Raw genomic sequence first — 8,942 nt, forward strand, 5'->3', positions numbered from 1 at the left:
TTTCATAGCATGATTATATAATTTACTTAACCATTCCCACTTTGAGGGCTATTTAAGTTGTTTTGTTTGTGGGAATAGTCAAAGAACAGACTCCCCACCTAGAAAACATGAACACTTTTTTTTGTTGTTTTTGCCACACAGTTTATTTTAAATAGAGAGTTTACGTGTCTCCAACAAAAAGTAGTGAAATTCTCTAAGGAGCTGATGGTCCTTGGCTCTCTTTTAGCTAGAATCTCCAGGGCCCTGGGTTTTGCTTAAGATCATCAGACTCAGACCCCAGGTGTTGTCCGAGTTTACTCACCCAATGCTATCTGAGTTTACATTACTTATGCCTGTAATCTCAGCACTTTGGGAGACTGAGCTGGGCGGGTCACTTGAGGCCAAGAGTTTAAAGACCAGCCTGGCCAACATAGTGAAACCCCCATCTCTACTAAACATACAAAAATTAGCCAGGAGTGGTGACATGTGCGTATAATCCCAGCTACTCAGGAGGCTTAGACAGGAGAATTGCTTGAACCCAGGAGGCAGAGGTTGCTGTGAGCCAAGAACACACCACAGCACTTCAGCCTGGGTGATAAAATGAGACTGTCTCAAAAAAAAAAAAAAAAAATGCCGAGCTTGGTGGCTCATGCCTGTAATCCCAGCACTTTGGGAGGCCGAGGTGGGCAGATCACAAGGTCGGGAGCTCGAGACCAGCCTGGCCAACATGGTGAAACCCTATCTCTACCAAAAATACAAAAATTAGCCAGACGTGATGGTGGGTGCCTGTAACCCCAGCTACTCAGGAGGCTGAAGCAGGAGAATCACTTGAACTTGGGAGGCGAAGGTTGCAGTGAGCCGAGATTGTACCATTGCACACTAGCCTGGTGACAGAGCAAGACTCTGTCTAAAAAAAAAAAGAAAAAAAAAAATCAGCAGACTTCCATTCTAACTGTAAAGAAATGAAGGCATGCACTTTGTGTGCCTCTCTCCACTGAGACAGGTGGGTTTCTTTCCTTGAATGGAAAGAAAGTGGAAGCCCCCTATGGCAGAGGAGGTTAACTATCAACCAAACGTCATGCTTATCCTCCATCATCTATACAGTAGTTCCTGGAGAGGAACTGCCAGCCAGGGGCTACATTTCTCAGCTCCCCTGGCGTCTTCAGGGTCTTGTATGATTAGTTCTCACCAACTGAATGTGACCAGAGTCACTGAATTGTGTCATTTCCAGAGAAGAAGATTTAAAATTGTTTCCTCTTCTGCTTGTGATAATAAGGCCCTAGGGAAAGGCTGAGCCACAAGAGGAAGGGAGCCCTTGCTGGGAACACTGACTTTGAGCTGTCATGTGTGATTGTCTTAGACCACCAAAATGATGGAGTTTACTTATTACAGAACTAGCATTGCCCAGACTGTGACACTCCCAGCCTCCTTTTTCCCCCCAGAGGGTTAAGAAGGTATAAAAATTAAAGGGAATCCCTTAGAGTATTCATCCTATGCCCCTCTAGGCACAGGAAAGAGAGAAAGAGAATCAAGTTACAAAATGGGAGTTTAATGTTTCAACTAATTTCTCCTCTAGGAATTGTTATGCTGCCTGAGATGATTATTTGCTCAGTAAACACCATCCAGGACAATTAGTACAGGCAGGGGTCCAGTCTTCCCACTCCCAGAATGCTCTGTTGGATTTTTAAACAGAGATCACATGTGAAATCACCACGTTCTTCAATGGGGGTGAACGTGGTGGGAAAATGGGGGAAATGACACAATTATGAGTAATGGGACCTCAGAGATAAACCAACCTGTGTTTGAATCCCAGCTTTAACTTTCAGGAACAATGGCCAAAAACCATGCTGCATAACTGATCTGAAAAGATCTCCACTGGCTGAACTGAACACCAGATTCCCCAGTTGCCCCACTGCCATTTCAGTGCTAGGAACTCAACTACCCCGAAACCACTCCAGCCACCAGCACTAAAGCCACCACTGCCCCTCGACCTTGCCTTTTCAGCTACTGTTTCTGTCATCACTTCCAGAGAGTGTGGGTCAATACTGGCCCTTTAGGAAGCAGACCAGACTGCAAGGCTGGAATTAGAAGTGGAAGGAATTAAGAGGGAAATGCCCATGAAAGACAAAGAGGGAGGGAACAGGAGTTGGAAGGGATAACCTTCAGCTGTGGTACAGATCTAGCACCTTAGAAAGGAGCAGGGGAAGGAGAGGACTGGGTAAGAAGAGACTCAGACTGTAATGACCTCTACAAACATCTCTGCCAGGCAGCAAGGGAGCCTATTAGAGTATCTAGCACGGGGGAGGAATGGCCCAGCTCCAGTATCCTCTCTGTGCCCATTCATTGACTGGAGCTGCCTAGATAGAATAGAGACTCATGGAATGAATGCTGCAGCAGATGCTAAAGGTTGTCAGTTAATTCCACTCTTCACAGCAGGTTATCTTGAAGGCATATCTGAGTGGCACAGCTCCATGCTGCCAAAGGAAAACTTGGCATCAATAGGTCCTGGGTTGAAGTCTAACTGATGGAGATTAGACCATGTGTCCTTGCTGCAAGAAAGCCTAGAAAAGCAAGTGGCTGGCATTTTCAGCACCAAAGGAGAAAAGGTCAAAACAAATGAGTGTCCACTATAGGATGTAAATCACTGAGCCCTGTGCCTGGCATACAACAGACAGCTGGATCAATGGAAGCTGCCATCCTCACTAACCACACTGAGGAGCAGGGAGAGTGATGGAAGGAGAATGGGTTGTTGCATCAATCTCTCCTGGGTTCACATCTGGACTCCAGCCTTCCAGTGAAATCAGACAAGCTACTTAACCTTTCCGAGCCTGTTTCCTTATCTGTAAAGCCTCCTTTGCAGAGTTGTGAGGATTTGAGTCATGCATCAAATGATTGACCCAAAGTAGGCTCTGAGAAGATAACAGTGCTAAAGTTACTTGGTGGTGAGCAGAGTATGGAGCATCAAGATTAGAGTGAAAACTCTGTGGGGGGTGGGTACTGCACTGCACCACATTCATCTTTGATTTTTTTTTTTTTTTTGAGACCAAGTCCCACTCTGTCACCCAGGCTGGAGTGCAGTGGCACAATCTCGGCTCACTGCAACATCCACCTCCTGGGTTCAAGTGATTCTTCTGCCTCCTGAGTAGCTGGGACTACAGGTGCCCGCCACCATGCCTGGCTAAATCTTAGTAGACACAGGGTTTCACCATGTGGGCCAGGCAGTTCTCGAACTCCTGACCTCAGGTGATCCATATGCCTCAGCCTCTCAAAGTACTGGGTTTACAGGTGTGAGCCACTGTGTCTGGCTTCATCTTTGATGTTCTGATAATCAGTAGCAGAGCATGGCATATACCAGGTGCTTAGCAGATATTTGGTGGGTGCGAATGACTGAATGAGTGAATGAATGAACATTGTTTCTTGTTGATAGATAACAAAGACAAAGTTGCATAAATCATTCTAAGCTGGGATTTTTGTTCTGCAGACTGGTTCTTCCTAATAATATTCTCCCTTCCCCTTCATTTCTTTTTCTTGCATTCCATCCAATCACTTCAAGGAGCTTAAAGATTACATAGTCAAAAGTTTATTTTATTTCATTATTTTATCACAGTGAAATTTTAATTTTATTAAAATAATTCTAAGAGTCACACAGTAAGGACAAAACTTCTTTCTCCTGGTCCTACCCCTCCCATCCCTAATTCCTATTCTTCAGGGGCAACCATCTTCATAGCTACTTTTTCAGTGTTTACTTCCATATTGCTTTTCCTGATTTTAAAATTTTGACATCATGGTTTTAATTGTAGAAGATGAAGGGCTAAATCTCTCATAGTGCTTCTCTCCTACAAACACAGGTATTCTATCAGCTCCCTTTTTCCCTGGAGTCATCACTCCTGGTGTTCTCTGCTCTTCTACTCCAATCTGAGCAATCTGCTTTCCAAGCTTGCTGCAGAGCTGTTGTCCTGAACTTCCCTTCACCCTCATTGGAGACATTGCTTCATCTCTGTCCTATACTGGACTCCCTCTTTATAGGGTCCCATGTCTTCCTCTTGACTGGTTTACTCCAGCAGCTTCCTGAAAAACAGTGCATGGGAAGTAAGTTGTTGTTGTTGTTGTTGTTGTTTGAGGCCTTTCATGGCTGCAAATGTCATAATTCTACACTGTGCATGTTTGTACAATCCATTGAGATTGAAAAATTATTAGAACAGGAAACACCATATTGCAATTATTCATCCCCAGGTCTGGCCAAGTGCGACAGGAATTCCAAAATAACAGTGACTTGAACGAACTTGAGGTTTTACCTCTGTCACACGAAGTTGCCATAAGTAATCCAGGGCTGGTGTGCTTGCTCCACAGGCGTCAGGAGCCTGAGCTCTTTCTATCCGGGTGCTCACCATCCTCAACAGGCATCCTTTGTTTCATGGTTCAGGATAGCTACTTCAGCTTCCAGCTTCACATTCTCAGTCTAACTTACAAGAATAAGAAAAAGGAAGGACAAGGACAGGGACCACCCTTTTGGGACATTCCCTAAAAGTTGCATACCTGACTTCTACTTCCAACCCATTGACCAGAATGCACTCATCTGATTGCATGAACAGTCCATCCTTCTTTTACCCTTGTGTTTAACCTTACTTTAATGACACCTCCCACAGATTTTATTGTACCTATATGTCTGTATCATTACTATTATTAGATTTTAAACATATGGTGTGATGTAAACATGCCTCTTAATTTTTATTATATCTTCACTTAGTAACCCAGATGTTGGGTGCCACTAACCATTACTTCTGTTTTGTAGGCTATATTAAGTTTGAAATGCAATATTATCATACTCCCCCAGAAGAAAGTTCACTCCACAAATCATTAATAATTTTTGAAGGTTAGCCTGATTGTCTTCCTAGGGAACTTTGTCCATATTGGTAATTTATGTATGTATGTATGTATGTATGTATGTATGTATGTATTTAGAGACAGGATTTCCCTTTGTTACTGAGGCTGGAGTACAGTGGCACAATCTATAGCCCACTGCAGTCTTGAACTCCTGGGCTCAGGCTCAAGTGATCCTCCCACTTCAGCCTCCCAAGTAGCTAGGACTATAGGTATGCACCACTACATCCAAATAATTTTTTAAAATTTTGTGTAGAGATGGGGTTTGTATTAGTCTGTTTTCACACTGCTAGAAAGATGCTACCTGAGACTGGGTAATTTCTAAGGAAATGAGGTTTAATTGACTCACAGTTCTGTTCTGCATGGCTAGGAGTCCTCAGGATGGAAGGTGAAGGGAAAGCAAGGCACCTCTTACATGGCGGAAGGAGGAGCAGATGCAAGTGCCACACCTTTAAACAATCAGATCTCATGAGAATCCACTTATTATCATGAAAACGACATGGGGGAAACCACCTACATGATCGAATCACCTCCCATCAGGTTCCTCCCTTGACACATGGGGATAACCATTCAAGATGAGATCTGAGTGGGGACACAGAGTCAGACCATATCAGGGCCTTGCTATGTTGCCCAGGCAGTGGTGCAATCATACTTCACTGTAACCTGGAATTCCTGGGCTCAAGTGACTCTCCCACCTCAGCCTCCCAAAGTGTTGGGATTACAGGCATAAGTCACCACACCTGGCCAATATTGGCAGCTTTAGGCTTCAGAACTATTTTTATCTTTTTTGGTGGGGAGGTCATGTAATGTAAAGCAGGGGAAGTGTTTTGTGTTTCCCACCATGCAGAGTAAGGTGGTTTGCATCAAGAGAAAATAAATTCTACATTAATAAAAGGGCAGAGAAGAAAGAAGTTTCTTGGATTAGATTGATTTAATCATTCCAAAATGTATACATATATCAAAATATCAGCCTGGCATGGTGGCTCACCTGTAATCCCAGCACTTTGGGAGGCCAAGGCGGGCAGATCACTTGAGGTCAGGAGTTCAAGACCAGCCTGTCCAACATGGTGAAACCTCATCTCTACTAAAAATACAAAAATTATCTGGGCATGGTGGTGTGCGCCTTAATCCCAGCTACTCAGAAAGTTGAGGCAGGAGAATTGCTTGAACCCAGGAGGTGGAGGTTGCAGTGAGATGAGATCATACTGCTGCACTTCAGCCTAGACAACAGAGTGAGACTCCATCTCAAAAAAAAAAAAAAAAGAAGAAGAAGAAGAGAAAAAACTATCACGTGTGCACCACCAAATCTTTATACAATTTTTACTTGTCAATTAAAAATGAAGGACCAGGCAAGGTGGCTTATTCCTGTAATTTCAGTACTTTGAAGACCAAGGCAAGTGGATCACCTAATCCCAGGAATTCAAGACCACCTGTCTCTACCAAAAATACAGAAAATTAGCCAGGAGTCATGGTATGCACCTGTGGTCCCAGCTACTCAGGAGGCTGAGGTGGCAGTGTCACTTGATCCTGGGAGGCTGAGGTTGCAGTGAGTTGAGACTTCACCACTGCACTCCAACCTGAGTGAGAAAATGACACCCAATCTCAAAAAATAAAAATAAAAAATAAAGAAAAAGCGGGGAGGAAGAAGACTCTCAGCAGCATCCGAGCCCCTCATTCTGTTTTACAATCCAGCTGCATCTGTGCTCTTCCCATGGTTTGGTTGTTCAATAGTTCCATGGATCCTATTAGTCAATGTGTGAGTCAGGGTTCCCCAGACCAACAGAACCAATAGGATGTGTCTGTGATATGTGAGTGTCTGTGTGGTGGGAGAGGGGGGTGGAGAGAGATATTTATTATATGAAATTGGCTCATATGATTATGGAAGCTGAGAAGCCCCAAGATCTGCAGTTGCTAAGCTGGAGACCCAAAAGAGCCAATGGTGTAGTTCCAGTCCAAGAGCCAGGAGGCTCAAGACCCAAGACGACCAGATGTTTTGGCTTGCGTCAGAAGACAGAAAAAGACTGACTGCCAGCTCAAAGTGGTCAGTCAGGAAAAGTTCCCCTTTTTATCTGACTGGGGAGGGCCAGCCTTTTTGTTCTATTCAGGCCTTCAACTGGTTGGAAGAGGGCTACTCACATTTGGGAAGGCAATCTGCTTTATTCAGTCTACTGATTCAGATGTTAATCTCACCCAAAATCACCCTTACACACAAACCCAGAAATAATATGTAACCAAATATCTGAGCCCTCCAAGGCCCAGTTGACAAATAAACTTAACCATTACAGTCAGAAAATTCTCCCTTTTAATCCAAGACCATTTAGTCTGGGTTTTAGTCACTTGAAAACAAAGTAATCCTTGCAGTCGGGTGTGGTAGCTCAAACCTGTAATCCCAGCACTTTGGGAGGCCAAGGCTGGAGGATTGCCTGGGCCCAGGAGTTCAGGACCAGCCTGGGTAACATAGTGAGACCTTGTCTCTAAAAAAAATAATAATAATAATAATAATCCTGACATTCATATTCAAAGTTGCTTATTGTATTTGCAACAGAGCTTTCTTATTGTGCACATGGCTAGTTTCCCATGCAAGTGTGTGTTGCAGGGGATGATGAGGGCAGAGGATGGGAAGGTAGGGGAGGTTAGGGAGTGATGGCAAAAGGGTATGGATTTTCTTTGGGGGATGATGAAAATGTTCCAAAAGTGATGATAAATATACAACTCTGTGGAAATATGAAAAGCCATTTGTCCTGTAGCAGATTTAAACACGGTTCCTAAAAAAGGAGTGGTAATGGCCATTAATATCCCCACAGAGGATAAGACAAGCCATGTTCCTATAGCGGCAGAGCCAGAAGTGCCAACAAAATTTATCCCTGTGGCCAGAGCCAAGAGGGTTTCTCAATGAGATTAAAGGGCATCAATCACTTTGGTGCCCCTAAAGTAAAGAAGGTCTGCCTGAACGAACATTTTCAATGTAGTAAAAATAAAATAAGAAAGTTTTAAGAAACATTGAGTTCATATCCTAATGTGAACATTAGGTTTTCTTTCACTTAGACTTATCATCAAGAGCACCATCCTAGCAGATTCTTTTAAGGTTTACTTAGAAGGCATGTCTAGGAAATCAAAAATTTACATTTAAAAAAAAAATGTGTGGATCATTCAACAGTTTCTTGGATAGATATATTTTGACTTAGTCGTCCCCTGAACATTACCTGAGAGCCCTCTGTGGGTGAGGAGCCGCCATCATCCCTGAGTACATAGAGATGAGCAAGACATAGTCCCAGCCAGGAGGAGCTCATGACCCAGAAGTGGAGTCAGCTCAGGTGATCACAGTCCATCAGGATAAGAGCTGCCTTCAGAAGGGGTTGGGGGCATGAGCTGAGGATCTGAGGGCGTGGAGGACAGAGTGTGCCTGGGGGTCCCAGAAGCAGAGCTGCGATGGTCTACTTATGAATGGTGTATTGTGGTGCTTATTTACCTTCCTGAGCCTCCATTTTCCCACCTGCAAATTGAAGTCAATTAGAGAACGATTGCATCAGTGCACTAACTGGTCTGACTTGAAAGAAACCACAGATCAAGTGCAACTTACATCATGCTGTGAGTTAGCTCCCTTGGAAAACTGTGACTCGATGTACAAATTTCTAGAAGGAGTTACCTAAATACAAGAATTCCATTAGTATTATCAGATTTCTCATTCATTTCTTCATTCAATAAACATTTCTTGAGCATCTACTATCCATGCTTCTGAAACTGGAATACACGACAGGGGTAGGTGGCAGTATATCAGATGGTATAGACTCAGCAATTCAACATTGCAGATCTTCTTGCAGCATTAGGTTTACCCAGGGTAAGCAATTCATAACATTTTTATGTTAAAACAAGCATGGATATACTACAGAGAAGAATGCGAAATGCATATGAAGTTTTAGGATAAAGCATTTTGAGTTCATAATAGACTTCTCTGATATGTGTCTTCCAGAATTTGAGGGGAAACTTGTGCATTCTTTGTTGCTATTAATTAAATATCAGTTGTTAAGTATCTTAAGAGATACAAAACATACATCTCTCCAAAAGTGTATAATCTGAGTTGA

The 8,942-nt window shown here is 43.3% G+C and overlaps 1 long non-coding RNA gene across 1 annotated transcript; it reads right to left on the reverse strand.

Annotated features, from left to right (window-relative positions):
* Positions 1-3,880: 3,880 nt before the first annotated feature.
* Positions 3,881-8,506, reverse strand: LOC108533787 (uncharacterized). Its single transcript, XR_001886820.1, has 4 exons — positions 8,441-8,506; positions 8,064-8,353; positions 4,275-4,438; positions 3,881-4,047 (listed from the first exon to the last, which is right to left on the reverse strand). It is a non-coding gene; the product is annotated as an uncharacterized LOC108533787 (long non-coding RNA).
* Between the last annotated feature and the right edge of the window lie 436 nt (positions 8,507-8,942).

Source organism: Rhinopithecus bieti, unplaced genomic scaffold (assembly GCF_001698545.2).
Source record: "Rhinopithecus bieti isolate Rb0 unplaced genomic scaffold, ASM169854v2 scaffold_11787, whole genome shotgun sequence".
In the NCBI taxonomy this organism is placed as follows: domain Eukaryota; kingdom Metazoa; phylum Chordata; class Mammalia; order Primates; family Cercopithecidae; genus Rhinopithecus; species Rhinopithecus bieti.